This window comes from Vulpes lagopus, chromosome 19 (assembly GCF_018345385.1).
Source record: "Vulpes lagopus strain Blue_001 chromosome 19, ASM1834538v1, whole genome shotgun sequence".
Lineage (NCBI taxonomy): Eukaryota > Metazoa > Chordata > Mammalia > Carnivora > Canidae > Vulpes > Vulpes lagopus.
Window position 1 is genome coordinate 11,548,242 of NC_054842.1, and position 16,224 is coordinate 11,564,465.

General features: G+C 47.5%; 1 protein-coding gene across 4 annotated transcripts in view; it reads left to right on the forward strand.

Moving 5' to 3' along the window:
• The first annotated feature begins 903 nt into the window (after positions 1-903).
• TRAK1 (trafficking kinesin protein 1) overlaps positions 904-16,224 on the forward strand; it is a 123,581-nt gene continuing 108,260 nt past the window's right edge. The window contains exon 1 of one of the 4 annotated variants that reach the window (XM_041734219.1): positions 904-1,168. The gene's annotated coding sequence lies outside the window, so the exon portion shown is untranslated. The remainder of the gene's footprint in view (positions 1,169-16,224) is intronic. The other 3 variants (XM_041734221.1, XM_041734222.1, XM_041734224.1) reach the window with 3 other exon arrangements.

Genomic DNA, 16,224 nt, shown 5'->3' on the forward strand with positions numbered 1-16,224 from the left:
CTCGAACCCGGGACTCCAGGATCACGCCCTGGGTCGAAGGCAGGTGCTAAACCGCTGAGCCACCAGGGATCCCCATCTGTTTGTATTTGAATTACTGACTAGATGTTACAGTCTTACCTCTGGTTGCCTTTCACTTTTCACCAGGGATATATACAGGTTCTCCCCTTCTTCCCACTTTATATTTGTGTGTTCGTTTTAATGAGAGCTGAATTCATTTATATCTAATAGGAACTCTTGGTGTATTGTGGTACATATGGAGGGAAAAGGTCACAGGCCTAGGATTGTAGTTATATGTCAGAACTGACTGTACTTTGTTGGGTAAAGTGTTAACTTTCCCATGTTTTTGTTTTCTTTCTTAAAACAAACTCTGGGTGTTTAACACTGGAGCAGTAATTCTCAAACTTTCTTGGTCTCAGGACCCATTAAAAATTATTGAGAATCCCAAAGAGGCTATGTTCATAGGTGTCACACTGATTCACATATGTTGTGCTAGAAATCAAAACAAAAATTTAAGCCACAAGGATACAGAAATACAGATTCCACTATTAAGCCTTCAGAGCAAGGTGTCACCACACATTGTGTGGTCTCTAGAAAACTCCACTATGCTTAGAAAGTCATTCTGACACTTCATACTGGTCTCAGGGAACCCCATGATTCTCAGATCACACTTTGAGAACTGTTGTGCTAAAGTATGTCCGCAAATTATTGCGGTTTCCTTTATCAAAACTGAAGAATTTGATTGGAAATACCTTGACTTGAAGGAAACGCTTTTCAGAATTTGTGGTCTGAACCCTCATCATCTCAGGGCCCATTTTTATTGTCCTTTTTAGAGAGGTGCTACTAACTTACTCTTCTCTGGATTGTCCCATAGATTCCCTGTAAGAAGCCCTTGCTGGTGTGCCAGACCAACCAGGGGCTGTCCACCCGACTGCCCCAGACTCCGGCAACGGGGCCCCCGATGGCAGTGGGCACCTCCCCGTGAAACCTGCCAAGCTGGACGCCACAGCTCCGAACGACGACACTTTGGCCAACTCTGTGCCCCCTTTGGAGGCGTGCAACCATGCAGTCCTAGCCTGCAGCCCGGGCATCCCTGAGGAGCACTATGTAAGCGAGGCTGTGGAAGATGCTCCCAGCTGCAAAGGGTACCGGGATGCCTGCACCATCACCGGTAAGGGGAGCCCTTTCCTGTGGGGCGGGGGGAGGCCGTGGCCACAGCAGTGTGTCTGGGTGAGGTGTGAATGGCTACGGGGGGAAATGTCTGAGCACAAAGAGCCTGAGCTTTGGGATTTTGAGACCTGCCATCCAGAACCAACATAAGGTGAAGACAAGCCTTTAGTGATGCTCAGTGTAGTTTGGTGCCTCCTCCTCTCGCTGAAGCTCAGTTTCTGATTCATGCATACAGACAGATGTGGTGGAAATCACACATGGCTGCGTTGTGGGCTGCAAACTTGGGGAACTGTTTGCAGGGCCCTTCGTGGACTGCCAAGACTTGCACAGACATGGCTTCTTAGAGATGCCTGCACCAGTCACACCTTCCTCATGTCCCAGGAGCAGAGTTAATCATACTAGAGCTCTTGCTTGTTCTTTTCCCCCCAGCCCTGAGGGATCATCATTGAGACAAGTGCTTGGAGCCAGTGCACTCAAGGGCTCTGAGCAGACATGATGTGGGCTGGTGTGAGCAGAAGCAGCAAGGAGTGCTGTTAGAGTTACATCCAGATGCATTCCTCTCAAAGTTTGCCCCAGTTGTTGTCTTGTCTGCAGCATTTACTTTTCTCCTCCTGTTTGAAATAATGCCCAGTGACAGCTTAAAATGTGCAGATTCCAGCAGCTTTGTATTGTTCTGTTTCACAGATAAACATTGAGGACCTCCTGTGTGTCAAGAGTGTCCTAAGTGCAGAGGGGCACCCAGGTGGCCCAGGATCCCAGTCTGGGTGCCCAGCCCTTGTGCTGAGCTCCAGCCCCATGAATGGCCCTCTATCTGCTCGTGCACGGAATCCCACACCTGCTTGCCTGCCCACTTCCAGAAGGAGACATTTCCTACGTCTCCTCTCCCTCTACTTTATCTGTTTCCTTTTGCTCGTGGGTCTCTCGTGTTAGCACAGAAACAAACTGTGACCTCTCCCTTTGTTAAAAGATTCATTGGTGGCCCCCACAGCCAGTCTCTGCTCCTCTGTGTACACACTGCATTTTCTTTTCTGTTCTCACCTGCATCCAGTGTGAGCAGGCTGCGACCCCATCACGCCCCCAGCCCTGAGGGCCTTGTCCGGTGTAGGGGTCAGTCCTTAGCCTTCATCTTCTTGGCTTTTCAGCAGGAGTTGACACTGCTGACCACTCTCTTCTCCTGGAAGATCTCTCTTGGCTTCGAGTCCCCATTCTCCCATTCTCTGACTTTTCTGGCTGCTGCTCTCCCCAAGCCTGAGAATGTTGCGGGGTCTTGGGCTCAGTCCTTCCAGCCCCTCACTCTCTCATAAACACCCAGGCCTCGGGTGATCTTCCCCAGTCTCTAGGATTTAAAATCTGCCGTATGCTGACCACTGTCTAGCTTCTGTCCTTAGACTAAACCTCTCCCCTGGAGGCCAGACATGTTGGTCTGACTCCACGTACATCTTCCCTGGGATGCCTCTGGGCATCTCAGACTGAAACAGCCAACAAGGAACTGATGTGCACCTCTTCCTGCTTTTCCTGTGGTCTGTCCTGTCTTTAGAGACAGTACTTCTATCCTTCAGTCTCCCAGGCCAAACCCCTTGGAGGCATTCATGACCCCTGTGTTTCTTTCACACCCTGGTTTACTGGAAAGTCTGTTGGCTCTGTTTTCAGTGTGTCCAGAGTTTTATGGTTTCTTACCAGCCCCATGGCATCTACCCTGTTCCACGCCACCAAAGAGGCTTTTTAAACAGTCAGGTGATTTAACTCTTCTGCTCCAAACCTCCAGTGGACTCTTACCTGACCATGGCCTGTGGTGGTTTAAGTGACAGGGCTTTCCCACCCCTCTGGCTATCTCATCTGTGCCCACTCCACCCCAGACACTTTGGCCTCCTTGCTAATCCTTGGACTCACCAGGAATGTGCTGCCTCAGGGCCTTTGTTCTTGCTGCTGCCCAGCACCTGGATCGCCTACCCCCCAACCCCTACTCCGCCCCATGTCCTCGTGATTCCCTCTTCACTTTCTCCAGATGGCATTACATTAGAGGCCTTTTTGTGAACTCCCTGAATAGAGAGTGGTCCACCATTTCCTTTCTCTTTCTCCCTTTCCTGCCATATTTTCCTCCCCAGACTTAGACATGAGCTACTATGTGTTTTGAGGACAAGGACTTTGTGCAGCCCTGTATCCCAATGACTGAAATAGCACCTCATGTGGCCAGTGCTTGGCAAGTGGGGTCTATTACTCCCTTTTTTACTGGTAAAGAGAGTAAATCATGAGAGGTTCGGCATCCTGCCCGAGCTTCCTGAGCTCTGAGGGGTGATATTTGTATGTAGGTCATGATCCCAGGACGGGAGTTCTTAGCACCCCCAGAATACAGTCCACTGGGATGGACAGATGAGCGAAGGAAAATTGACAATGTGCCATGGTTGGCACAGTGTTAAGCATGGTCACATGAGAGCACACTAAGGGTGCGAGTCTCGGAGGGAAAAGTTTGGGGGAGGACCGAGAGGGCTTCCTGGAGGAGGCAGAGTCCCAGCTCTGTTCTCATTTGCCCAAGCATGGGAACTAACCCTGGGGCTTCCAGTGGCATCTGTGCCAGTGAAATCCAGGAAACATGCAGCCTGTTGAAGTAGTTTCACTTTCTCCAAACGTGACAAACAAGGACAAAGAAATGGTAGAATGTGGTGCTGAAACTTCAAACCCCACAGGGCGTGGTGCCTGGAGGCTGTTTGCTGGACATCAGTGGGAGGACAGCTGAGAAGCAGAGCTCAGCGCCATCCCGTTTGGCAGTGGCTTAGTAAACAGGAGTGTAAGCATCAGGCCCCGTTACACATTGAGGGTGCTGGGTGGCCAGATGATGCAGGACAGTCTCAGGTTAAAGGTTTTCTAGATGGTCACTGAGAGGAGGACACAGAGTGAAAAATATTCTCAGAGAGCCCTGGAGTGTCCCCAAGAATGCACATTTGGCTCCAGGGGCCCTGCCAAGTGTAGTCCTGGGAGCCCACTTGGCCTCAGGCCTCTGATAAATATCCCCCGCCCCCGGTTCCCAGTGAGCAGCGAGATGAACAGCAGACTTTTTTGTTCCTCTTTAATTTTTAGGCAAAGCCAAATGCCCAGCACAAAGCCCTGCTCCCCTGCTCCTCCCCCACCCCTTCGCTTAGGGATATCACATTTTGGGGTGCGTCATTTTCTCTTTGGGGTGGCTTAACAAGATGAGCCGATAGGGTGCCCAGGCTGCCCGGAGTTACGTAACCCATTGTGCTTCCAGGGCAGCTCGCAATCTTAGGATTTGCCCCAACAGGCAAACCCACAAAGCTGCTGAGGAAGGCGCAGGCGGGTGGCTGTGCCGAGGTCCTGCCCCATCTGGGTTCTCATGGAGAATCCCTTTTCTCTCTGACTTGCCTTTTGGAGTCGATTTGTGTACATGGCCTTGGTACTTCAGTTCGGGCAGCCTGTCAGGGCCCAGCCTCTGCCAGGACTCTGCCAAGGCAGGCTCGTTCAGACAAACTCATGTGGTAAGTTTTCTGCTGTTTGTTTTGTTTGTGGTGTGGCCGGAAAGCAGAAGAGACCACAGGAGAAGTGGTGTCTCTCCTGCTCTGTTCTGCTTGGCAGATCGCCCTTGGCCATGTGGTGGGGAAATTGCAATATTGAATCATTGAAGGGCAGAGCCGAGGGTCCTTGGGGCCTGCTCCCGCCTATCCCCTCATCCCAGCTCAGTGGGGGCAGCACCAGGGGGCCGTGAGGAGCAGCTGGGCCTGGGCCTCTCAGACTTCCACCACCTTCCCTTTTGGGGTGCTTTGCAGCAGCTAAATGGGGAGGGTCTCCAAGCCCCCCTCTGGCCTCTCCAGCTCTTCAGTTTGTCCTAATCCCGTGTCTTCATCCTGGTTATCAGCACCTCACCTGGCATTTGGGTCAGCGAGGACTTTTTTGAAAGGTGAAGAACAGAGTTAATGTCTCTCTTCTTCTTCCTCCCTTTCCTGCCTTTACTTTTTTTTTTTTTCATTCCTTTTACTAAATGTGCTTGGCCCCGTACCTCTGATCCACACCTCAGTGCTGGAGAGCTTGCAAATCAGTTCTGCTCTGGCTTGTCTCCCCTGCTGCAAGGGCTGATCAGAGTCTGATGGTGGATGAGCGTCTGGTGTCTGTCCTGTGTTGTACGTGCTGTGACCAAGAGCTGTCTGGGCCCAAACCCAGTAAACTCCTGAGACGGAAGCCCCTCTTGGCCTGTTGAAGTGGTTCAGTGTTTGGGACATATGAATTTGGACAAGAGTTTGGGCTGTGACTGTATGTTGGGGGGCTATGTAAAGCTTCTTCAGGAGTGTTCCATGATTCTGTTCAACCAGTAGCTACTGGAGGCTAGCCTTTTGCGGGGCTCCAACATGAGAACTGGCTCTGGCCCAGGGCACTGGAGGCGGGCGAAGGTGTAGATGGCCAGCGGTGGCCCTACAAGAATTGCTCCCACTCTGCTTTGGGAGCAGCCCTGCAGGGGCATCCTCCCCATCACAGGGCCTCCGTTTAGGATTTGTTCCTTTTCTATCACTAGCCTAAACTATCGGACTTGATGGCTTATCCTCTGAAAACATGCTCAAAGAAAATATTATGGATGTCTTTTCTGAATTAAGTTTGATGTCTTGCTTATCAGTTCTTGTCTAGCATAAAATTCCTCATATGTTTTCTATTGAAAAGTTATAACTTCAGTGGTGCTTGGCTGAATGAAACAGAAAAGAATGGAGAGTGAAATCCCTTCTTTCATGGGGTGAGAAAATGTGAACTAGAATCTAGGGAATCACACATGTTTTCTAAACTCATAACTTGGAAAGATTCTTTGCTGCTTCTTTGTAAAATCTGCTCGGTGTAACAGTTGGTTTTCACACATGGAATGCAGGAGGAGGGCCTCATGTTGATTTCTAGAGCTAACATTTAATCTTCAGCAAAACATGCAAACATTCACATCTGTCTTTTAAATGTGCCATGTGAATGATTGTGGAGGCCCCCAACTGATCCTCCTAACCCCCCTCCGTCCCTCATCATTAGAGGGACACAGTCTTTGACATACATTATAAAATTTAGGTAAAATATATTCAAAAATAGTAAATTATATTTAAAAAATTAAAAAGCAGTCTTATTTTAAAGTATTAATCAGGCATGCTTTTCAGAGGCTTCAGAACATTGATCCCATCTGCAAGTAGCATTCCTCATGGCATCCCTTCAGATGCTACGTTTTCCTAGTGGACTTACATTAACTTGATTTGCAGGTGTCAGAGTGAGGGTTGCTTTCTACAGGCTTTGTCAAGGTGCTCTTTTTTTGATGGGACCAGACCAGGGCTCAAGGGTCCTTGCTAACTAAGGGGCCAGGTGTGGGCCTCTGGCCTCAGGACCTTGGATTCCCCTTTGGCCAGGGTCTACTGGCTTGCCAGGGCCTCAGCAAGAGACGGTGCAAGATGTGTTACTGGGCTCAGATGTTCCCCTATCTATGCTTACAGTCATGACTCTGGGAATTGTGGCCTGGAGAAACTTGTCTGTGTTCTCTGAGCCCCAATCTGGTGTGAATATTGACAGATTTGAGCCCCTCACATTGAAACTATCATGAACTGGAACTTTAAAGCTGTAATTAGACCTGGAATAAATCAAATTTCATAAATCATGTATTAGTCAGGGCTCTCCAGAGAAACAGTACTAACAGGATATGCATATAAAAAGCGGTTTATTATGAAGAATTGACTCACAGGATTATGGAGGATGACAAGTCCCAAGGTCTGCAGTCAGCAAAATGAAGACCCAGGAGAGCCTGTGGTGCAGCTCCAGGCCAAATACCGACAGCTTGCAACTTAGGGAGAGCCAGTGTTTCAGTTTGAGTCCAAAGGCAGGAAAAAGTTGATGTCAGCTCCAAGGCAGTCAGGTGGGAGGAATTTTCTTACTCTAGGGAGGATGGTTTCTCTGATTCTAGCCTTCACCAGATTGGATAAGGCCCACCCACTTAAGGAGGGCAGTCTGCTTTACTCTGTCTACTGATCTAAATGTTAATCTCTTCCAAAAATACTCTCACAGAAACACCCAGAATAATGTTTGTCCAAATACCTGGGCATCCTGGGTGGCTCAGTGGATTAAGCATCTGCCTTCGGCTCAGGTCATGATCCCAGGGTCATGGGGATTGAGCCCCACGTTAGGCTCTCTGCTCAGAGGGAGTCTGCCTCTCCCTCTGCTTGCTGTTTCCCCCTGTTTGTACTCTCTGTCTCTGTCAAATAAATAAATAAAACTTAAAAAAAAAAACAAACCACCTGGGCATCCCATGGCTCGGTCAAGTTGACAGTTAGCCATCACAAATGCTAACGCAGGCTGACACTGAGTAGTTGCTCTGTGCCTGGCAGGCTTCCAAGCACTGCTGTGGAAACCCATTTTGTCTTCAGCACAACCCTGCTGGTGGGGGAGGGGGCACTTATCATCCACACCTTTAAGGAGGTGCAGAGTTGTCCTCTCATGTGAAATAGGGGTCCTTGGGGCTTGACCCAGTCATGTAGTTTGCTGAACCTATTTCAATGAACTTCCTCCATTGTGAAATTTTTAAAAAATAATTTGATTTAATTTGGGTTTCAAATTATAAAAAGAATACATGCAAATGGTAACACGCAGATTGTACCAAAGCATAGCAGTGTAGAATAACAGTTACTCTGCCGTCTATATAGTTTAATGTTTTTTAAAAAAATCATTCTAAGTTTTTTTTCCTAAATTTTGGGACCATACCCTCTACCCTGATACGCATTTTTAAAAAGTTGACAGTACTACTTGTGAATGTTTCATTAAGTACATATAATATTGCCTTATTCTTTACAATAGCCTCAGGGGCTCCTGGGTGGCTCAGTTGGTTAAGCATCTGCCTTTGGCTTAGGTCATGATTTCAGGGTCCCAGAGTTGAGCCCTGCATTAGGCTTTCTGCTCAGTGTGGAGTCTGCTTCTCCCCTTCTCTCCACCCCTGCCCCCACTCATGCTGTCTCTCAAATAAATAAAATCTTAAAAAACAATAGCTACAAAATGTCCTATTGCTTATCATTATCATTTTTTTAATCCAGCAGTTATCAGGTGTAATGTTCCTTTTATAACATACTTTTTAATTCCACCTTTATAAACTGCAAATGAATAGACCACTAAGCCTTCTAAAGACAATTTTAAAAGAACCAGTGTAATGCCTTACTGTAAACAAGAAGCTGAACAAACTGCTGTAACCTGGATTTCAGCTGGGACTGCGTGCACATGGCCGCCTCAGGGTGCATGACGAGCAGTCAGGTCTGGCCCCTGCAGGTAGAATCAGCATGAAGGTGCACCTGCCAAGGCAGCTGACTGTGTACTGGACAGTTAAGATCCAAGTGAGAGCCACTCTTTGGGGCAGACCCCTTCTGTTTGGAGCCTTAAAATTATTTCCAGGGTTTACACTTTAACAGTGCTCCAAGGAACATTCTTGCATGTGTATCTTTTGGGTCACTTATCTACGTGTCTGTAAGGTAACAGGGAGTGTGCATATAGGGTTTAGTCTAATCACGACACTGCCCTCCAGAGAGCCTGTACACGTTAAGGGCCTAGCGTGAGTGTGAGGGAGTGGCCGTTTTTTGTCAGCTCTGGGCATTATCAACCCTTTTCATCTCCATTAATCAGATGGTCATTAAAAAGGGTACTTCATTTTATTTTGTATCTTTTTCATTATGAATAAATGCACCTCTTTCCTGTTGTATTTTATTTTCTGCAAACAGTTTGGGTTTTCTTTTGTCTTTGGTCACTTTTTCTAATTGGTTGTTGACCTTTAAGAGGTATAATTGAGTTTCTATTGTGTGTATAGAGGATAGGGCAGTGTGCCAAGTTGAGATTCTTTTACACTTAAGAGGAAAAATATCTTAAAAATAGTAACAGGAATTACTATTTAACTGCTATTACTATTTATTTGATATTCATAGGAGAAGCAGAGGGTGATAAAAGATTGTATAAAGGGGATTTCTGAAGTGGCATTTCCAAGAAGTTTTCTATGGGAAAGCAGTATTTAAAAAGAAGTTTGTAGGAGTTAGCAGGGTGGGGATGGGGGAAGAGCATTCTCAGTAGTGAAGACAGCATGAGCAAAGGTCCTGTGGTGGGAAGATTATGGATAGCTAGCAATGATAGAGCACTTACTATGTACTAGACATTATTTGAAGTAGAATATCCTTTTATATCCACCTGAATTTAAGTCTCATGTATTACTTATGCACCATACTTCCCCAAACCTTGGCCATTTAGAACAGCAAACATTTATAGTCTCACATATTTCTGTGGATTGAGAATTTAGGAGTAGCTTAGCTTGGTGGTTTCTAGCTCAGGATCTCTCAGGATGATGCCAAAGGCTGCAGGGGATATCACCATTCCCAGATTTTTGTTTTTAAGATTTTATCTATTTATTCATGAGAGATACACAGAGAGAGGCAGAGACACAGGCAGAGGGAGAAGCAGGCTCCATGTAGGGAGCCCGATGTAGGACTTGATCCTAGGACCCCAAGATCACACCCTGAGCCAAGGGCAGACGCTCAGCTACTGAGCCACCCATGTGTCCTGATGTTCCCAGATATTTGAACTACTATGGAATGAATACACTTGGCAGGAGAATTTCTGGAGTTGAAATTTTAGTCTTGATGGATGTTGCCAGAGAGGTCGTATTTTTGTATTATTCAGATAAAGGGGGTGTTGGCCCCCTGGGCCCCCTCCTGCACCCCAGGTATTAGCAAACGCCTTGCACTTTGCCAATGGAGGTGTGAGAACAAGAGCACAGATGGTCTCAATTTATATTCCTCACTGTACGTAGAGGGAGTTTTTATTTTTATTTTATGTGATCTGAAATAAATGCCTCTTAACAGTTTCTGGTTTTAGCCCATGGAATAGTTATTTCCATAATTCCATGTAAGAGAATAGTTATTTGTACTTTCCTTTCTTTATTTGCCAATGGTAGAGAAGGCCTAGCTGAGGCGGAAGGCTGCCTCACTGGATGGCCGTGAGGACCAACTGAGTCACTGCACGTGGAGTACTGAGCTGCTGGCACATAGTAAGTGTTCAGTTAGCCAGTTTCTTTGTTGCCTGCAGTCTATCGTCTATCCTTTGTTTGTTCATCTATGTGCAGTCAGCCTGAGGGAAAGCCCTGGGCTGCCCACAGCTGGGTGGGTGAATGGAGGGTAGAGGGGAAGGAAGAACAGCAGGTGGCACAGTTGTTTCACATGTTGCCTTTCCACTCCCCAGTAGTTGGCAGGCCCCTTCCCCATCTTCTGTCTGTCTTGCTGTCTCTGAGATAGGCCCACGGCCCCTCTATGTGTTCTGGGCCTCAGGCTTACTCTGTTCTTTCTTACATTAGCATGCTCCCATCCCTCTCTCAGAAACGTGCTTATCTTTCACCCACTCATGGCTCTTCGCTCATTTCTTCCTTCCTTTGGCCATCTGGGTTTGTTCTTCCGTTTTGTTCCTTTAACTGCTCTCCTTGTTCAGGGGCCGGCTCTATGCGGAGTGCCAAGCTGGGCGGGATTTGGCTCCGGCTCTGCAGGGAGTGCCAAGCTGGGTGGGATTTGGCTTCAGTCACTGGGAAGCCTTGCCATGTGGCCTCTGGGAGGGGCAGGCCTTGGAGGAGGTGGAATTTGTTTCTCTACCTGTCTAGTGGGAACGGTGGCTTTATTGGGGGGAGCAAGTGACAGATTTTTGTGAAATACTTGGAAAAGCCTGAAGCTCTACAGGAAGTCCAGTAGAACCTTCTAGAGTGATGGAAATGTTTCTCAATTAAACTTTTTAGACTTTTAGCATATGATCTCTCTTTTTTAATTTTTAGTTGATTGTAGAAGTGACTGGTATCTCTGCATCATTTGTAAAAAAATGATTTTGAAGATACTTCCCCATTACATTGTTGAATATTTTTTTTTCATTGTTGAATATTTATCTCAAAAATTTCTTGATGAACTCTGGGCACCTGGGTGGCTCAGTCAGTTAAGGATCTGCTTTCAGCTCAGGTCATGATCTCAGGGTCCTGGGATCAGTTAGGCTCCTTGCTCAGCAGGGAGTCTGCTTCTCCATCTCACTCTGCTCCTCCCCTCTGCTCTTGCTCTCTCTCTCCTTCTCTTTCTCTTTCTCAAATAAATAAAAAATATTTAAAAAAATATTTTACTTATTTAGAGAGGCAGGGAGAACGTGAACAGTGGGAGGGACAGAAGGAGAGAAAGAATCTCAAGCAGACTTTCCACTGAACGTTGAGCCTGATGCAGGGCTCAGTCTCATGACCCTGAGATCAGGACCTGAGCTGAAATCAAGAGTCGGACACTTAACTGACTGAGCCACCCAGGTGCCTCACAAATAAAAATCTTTTTTTTTTTTTTAAGATTTTATTTATTTATTCATGAGAGACAGAGAGAGAGAGAGAGAGAGAGGCACAGAGACATAGGCAGAGAGAGAAGCAGGCTCCACGCAGGGAGCCTGATGTGGGACTCCATCCTGAGACTTCAGGACCACGCCCTGGGCCAAAGGCAGGCACTAAACCACTGAGCCATCCAGGGATCCCCCACAAATAAAAAATCTTAAAAAAAATTTTTTGATGAACTCTTGGGGTCCTTGCTAGAAGTCTTTTCTTTCCTACTAATAGATGTTTCTTTTTATTAGATAATGAGGGAATTTTTTGGTGTGTGTGTAGGGAAAGGCCTCTTTTTACTTTGGCTTCAAGGAAGCTCAGTTGCCTTAGGTTTTCACTGAGTAGCTATTCTGTTAAAACTGTCCTTTCCTACTCCTGTCTCCTTCTATTTAGTAAGATACATAGAGTGCTCTTCTTTTATACTTATTCTAACAGTTCTATTGAAACCTTAGTGGACTTACACAGGGTTGAAGAGGAAATAAATGGATGTTGGCCCCCTGTGCTTTCTCAGGGTGCCATGAGCTTGCTCCAGTGAGAAGTCCACTCACCTCCATGTTTTAGCCAGAATAGATGCTGACAGTAGCAGTGTGGCTTCCTGGGGTGTTCTGGGCCTAAAGCATGTTGGCTTTGGGGCAGAGACATCTGGGTGTGTTTTACAGCTACAGCATTTACAGTGTGACCTTGGGCAGGTCAGCTAGTCTCTGACCTGTTTCTGCATCTCTAAAATGGGGTAACAGTAAGAACCTCAGGGTTGTTGTTGGTACTCAGTGTGGTGATTCCTATTAAGTACTTAGTACAGTGGTGCATGGAAGGTGTTCAGTAAGGTTTAGTGACTCTTTCTATTTAGGGCCTCTGCTTAATTCCCATTTCTATGAAGCTGCCTCAGCCAGCCCGGTTTGCCATGAAATCTGGTGCAATCCTTGCCCATTGTCCTCCCCCGGCAGTTCACTGATTGATTTTGAATTCCAGAGGCAAGGAGCCAGGCTTTGGATCACCCACTGAGGGTGCCCTGTGCCTTATACAAATAGATCGATCACCTTGCATTTGGTGATTTGAGTCTTTACATTCCCTAGATGCCTGCCCTGGGAAACAGACTGAACACACACATGCTGGTAGCCGGTCAGTCTGAGCAGCTCTGGGACGGGCTCTGATGTTTTAAGCCATAGTCCTGCCAGGAACTGCCTCAGAGCCAGGAACCAGTGGGCATCCAGTTTCCAGAGGACCAGTTCCGAGGACTTACATTTTCAGTTTTGCTTTCTATCTTTTAAATCTTCTCCCCTTCTTTCCTCTCCTCTCTTTGTCCATCCTCCCTCTCTGCCCCTCCCCTCCCCTCCCTCTTCACTCCCCTTCTCCTCTCCTTCCCCTGCTCCCCCCACCATAAGAGAAACTGTTTCTTTTTTCTTTTAAAAAATATTTATTTATTTTGAGAGACAGCGTGCACGTGTACTAGTGCATGGGAGGAAGGGCAGAAGGAGAGGGAGAGAGAGGATCTCCAGCAGACTCCCCAGTGAGCATAGAGCCCAACTGGACCTCGATCTCACAACCCTGAGATCTTGACCTGAGCCAAAATCAAGAGTCGTTGCTTAACCAACTGAGCCATCCAGGTGCCCGTTTTTTTCTTTTTCTAAACATTTTAAAGCAGAGGTGGATCTCAGCAGGCAGACTCTGGAAGCTGTGCCACATTCAACCAGAACCACTTAGGTAAAGACAACAGGTTACAGGCTCTGCTGGGTTAATGTTCTTTAGTGCTTTTCTGGCACACAGAGGAGATGAGGTGGCCTGTGGTAAACGAGTCCTTTCTCTTGTCTGGGTAACAGGCACCCTCTTCTGTTACCTGACCCATCCTGGGATAATACAGGAGGCTACCTAATGCTGATTTATGATACGCTGGGGTCTAGCTAGAAGAGGAAGATTAGCAAAGGTGTTTCCCAGACACGCCGCTGAGCGTGCAGGTGAGTGAACAGACAAGAGAAGGAACTGGACCTTAAGCACTGTGTATGCAGTCAGTAGGTCTAGAGAATTCTCAGATGCAGCTAACTAGGAAGGGATCGCTGAGCATTAGGATGTGAGCTCTGGAAGTCTTCAGAGCTGACCCCCGGGAAAGAGAAGGAAGGAGGAAGAGCATGCAAAGAACTGGCCACTCATCCTCTGGGAGACTGGAAGCTGCTGGAAGGTGGTTTTACCCTGAGTTATGGCCCTGCGGAGAGGCTGTTTCAGACCTTACCCGTCCTCTCTCATCCTCCCACCCCTGCCACCCCAGCACTGTGGCAGAATAGGAGATGGGGTGATGGGCATGGTGGCCCCCCTGAGCATGGGAGTCCTCAGCCTTCTGGGCCTTTCCACCAGCCCCATGGTACTTTGTGATTTCCCCTAGTGCCTCTGGGAGCCCAGGTACAGGGCAGGGTGAGGTGGACACTTGTTGCCCTGCAGAATTGGGTTGGGTCTGCTGTGCACCATGAACATACCATGGATGGAGGAGGGTAGTTGAAGCAAAAGGCTGTGGGATTCAAGCCATAGGGAAGGGCACGATGAAGGCAAAGTGGAAGGGTCCACGGGGTAGTGGTCTTGATGTGGTGTAGTAGGGATAAATTAGGGAGCGCTATGAGGGGAGGGGGCTGGAGGGGGTGGTCCTTGTCAGGGAGGGGGCCTCTGAATTTCAGATTTCAGAGGTGGCCCAGGCGTGGCTGGCAGAGGTGGAGCGTGCGGTACAGGGAAGGAGCTGGGAGGTGCTGACGGCAGCCTGGGTGACCCCCTGAGCATGGTGGGGAAGATGGCTGCAAGCCCCATGCCAAGACTGGAGGGACTGGGAAGTAGAGAGATGAGCGTGAGCACAGGGTGGTGTGAGTCTCAAGTGAGCAAGGGTAAGAGCAAGTGGAAGAAAATGAACCAGTTGTGGCTAGAGGAGCCGGAGAATGCCCACACTAACTCCAAATCAAGTGAACCAGCTCAGGGCAAGACTTGAATGTTCATCTTCTAGAAGTTTTTCAGCCTTCCTGGATCTTGATCTGTGTGATGGAACATGTGTGTGGGCCAAACTGAACTTTCCTAGTGGGAAAGTTTTCTCCCTCTTCCTTCTTGCTTCGTAATGATTGGAAAGATGACCATAAGGCTATAAGCGTAGGGGCATGGCGACCCAGACATTCCTTCACTTCTCTCGTTGGGTTGAAAATGAGAACGGAATTCCTAACATGCTAACTTTCAGCTTATCTGATAAATATCAGTGTATTTCTTTTCCTATATCAAGAAAAACCGAAAAAACAAAACAAAACAAACAAAACAAAACAAAAAAAACATGAATTCAATTAAAAAAACAAAAAAAGAAAAAGAAAAACCATTACACCTGTCAATTCAGATTATCCTAACTGCAGGTGTGAACTCCATTGCTCAGTGTTATTTCAGGTCCATTTCTCCCTATTGATGTGGGGGTCTGTAGTGAGTAGAAATGGGAAGGCACAGATCTGAGCTTGAGAAAGGGTGTGGAATTCTGATGCCCAGGCTCCTCTTACCTGCCTGGGAGGCTGGGAGTGCCCCGCTTCCCCCCACAGGTGTGCATGCAGCACCCTCTAGTGGATCAGGGAGCCACCAGCAACAGGAGTGGCAGCCTTAACCCAGAGACCAGAATACCCACAGAGTCCTGGGTTCACAGCTTCCGAAAGGGACTGAAGGGAAGAGGAGGTTAATTGTCCAGAGAATCCAACACGTAAGGCAGATAGCTTCAGTTGTGTAGAACAAAACAAGTCTCCGTCCATCCCTCCATGCCTCCTCAGTCTTGTTCCTTCCACCTTTTAGTGATCCTCATCTGCTGTTTGCTGGAGTTAATTCCAGAAATTGTTTTTGCAAGTGGGAGGGTATTCTGAGAGCCAAGTGTGATCATGCCTTTCCTGTTTGGACCGTTAGGAGATTCTTTTTTTAATTTTTTTAAATTTTATTTATTTATGAGAGAGAAGAGAGAGAGAGAGAGAGCGTGCGCGCCAGAGACACAGGCAGAGGGAGAAGCAGGCTCCATGCAAGGAGCCTGACGTGGGACTCGATCCGGGGTCTCCAGGATCACGCCCTGGGCTGAAGGCGGTGCTAAACAGCTGAGCCACCTGGGCTGCCCAGATTCTTTTTTTAAAAAAATATTTTATTTATCTATTCATGACAGACAGAGAGGCAGAGACACAGGCAGAGGGAGAAGCAGGCTCCATGCAGGGTGCCCAATGCGGGACCCGATCCCGGCACTCCAGCATCACGCCCTGGGCCAAAGACAGGCACCAAACCACTGAGCCACCCAGGGATCCCTGTTAAGAGATTCTGATGGTGGTGTGATTTCAATGATTTATTCTTCTAGCTCTTAGTCATCGTACTTTAGTATTTTACTTTATGTACTTTATGTATATATTTTAAACTGAGTCAGATTTTGCTGGGTAACAAACCACTCCCATATCCACAGTGGCTATTGCAATGTTTATTCCGAGATCGTGGGTATAGGTCACCTGAGGATTGCCTGGGCTTTAATTCAGGTCAGCTCCCCTTATCTCTCATTTGAGGATTTCGGCTCAAGGGACAGGAGCTGTCTCAGGCCATACCTTCCTCCTGTCAGAGGACAGGGCGTACATGGACAAACTCAGCCAACACTTTCAGAGTCTCTGGTTGGATATGCAGCAAGTGACGGCCACTCACATTCCAAATTGGCCAGGGCAAGTTCT